The sequence below is a fragment of the Ramularia collo-cygni genome (genome assembly GCF_900074925.1).
Source record: "Ramularia collo-cygni strain URUG2 genome assembly, contig: RCC_scaffold01, whole genome shotgun sequence".
Taxonomy (NCBI): domain Eukaryota; kingdom Fungi; phylum Ascomycota; class Dothideomycetes; order Mycosphaerellales; family Mycosphaerellaceae; genus Ramularia; species Ramularia collo-cygni.
Window position 1 is genome coordinate 4,523,208 of NW_019716255.1, and position 1,791 is coordinate 4,524,998.

Here is a 1,791-nt window from a genome sequence, read left to right on the forward strand (position 1 = left end):
AACGTACTAGCGACTTTTTAAGGATATATTAACCGAGCCTTATCGGGGCTAGTCGATATAATCTGCGTCGTTTACTTAGATAACATTCTTATCTATAGTAAAGACCGAGCGTAATACTAGCGTAACGTATACGCCGTACTCGATAGGCTAARGAAGTTCTAACTTTACTACAACTTTAAGAAGTATAGTTTCTTCTAAGATTTAGTCGATTTTCTCGGCTTCGTAGTTACTACGTAAGGCGTTACGATAGACCTACGTAGGGTAGACGTAGTCGCCGAGTAGCCTCGGCTAGAAACCCTTAAGGATATATAAGYACTCCTTAGATTTACTAACTTCTATAGRCGGTTTATTTAGTAGTACTTACGYATTATAAGGCCCTTAACCGACCTATCGAAGGGAGCTATTAAAGGTAGGAAGCTAGGGAAGATCCCTTAAGGCGCTAGCGAAGAGAATACGCTAAGCTAGCTTAAGGAAGCCTTTTAATTAGCCCTACTACTAAGGTACTATAACCCTACGCTTCGCCTACGAGTCGAAACTRACGCATCGGACTTCGCGCTTACGGGCATCCTCTTATAGTAGTTTAAGGATAAATAGTAGTATCCTATTACTTTCTAGTTACGGAAGATAATTCCGGCCGAATATAATTATAAGACCTACGATAAAGAGCTACTTATAGTAGTAAGTGCGTTTAAGTAGTAGCGCCCGTACCTCGATAGCGCTACGTATGCGATTTAAGTAATCGTCGACTATACTAACCTTAAAGCTTTTATAACGRTAAAATAGTTAGTCGGTCGATAGGTACGATAGGCGGTTTAATTAGCGCCCTTCGACTTTACTATCGAATATCGTATAGGGATAAAGAACCTTACGGATAGTCCGAGCAGGCGTAGCGACTACGAAACGAGTACGACGGAGTCGTCTTAGTATATAAGCATACTATTACCTATACTATAAAGCAAACTTTAGAAYTAGWAATCTAATAAAGCTCTTCGAAGCGAGCTAGAGCCCTYTATTAGAAGAGTAAGAGCTATATACTACGCGATTAAGTGCGAGGGATTACTACCTACTAGAGTATACGGCGAGCTTTCGCTACCTAGGCGTATTAYAGCCGTCCTAGTAGCTATAGACTTAGCCCTTAGAAATATTCTAGACCTAATACTCGGTTACGCTAAAGYACTAGTAAACGYAGACGCRGATRCTTCGAGTATACGCGACGCGGCTAGGGAGAAGGGCGAGTACGAAGGCTAYATTATTAAGGATAGAACATTATTCTACGGCGATGCCCTATAYATTCTGAAAGACTACGCTTTACGTGCGTAACTAATACGTATACACTACGATAACGCTCTCGCCGGACACTTTAGGAAGGCGAAGACGCTCGAGTTACTTTAGCGGAAGTACTACTAGCTACGTATAGCTACTAATGTCGTAGAGTATATTAAGGGGTGCTATATATGCCTCGTAAGCAAGGCGCGGCACTACCGCCCCTACGGAGTAATAGTTCTATTACCTATACCGGATCGAGYATAGTAAGAAATTAGTATAGACTTTATTACRGACCTACCTCCTAGTAAGCGCGGAGATAGCGTCTATACTAYRGTACTCGTAATCGTCGACCGCTATAGTAAGATAGCTTTATTTATCCCTACTACTAAGYAATRYAATATAGTAGAGCTAGCGGATATCTTTATATYTTACGTAGTTTATAAATACGGCGTACTAGTAGGTATTATTAGTAATAGAGGCTCGGTTTTTACTAGCTAATACTAGTCTAACTTCTACTACGAAGCG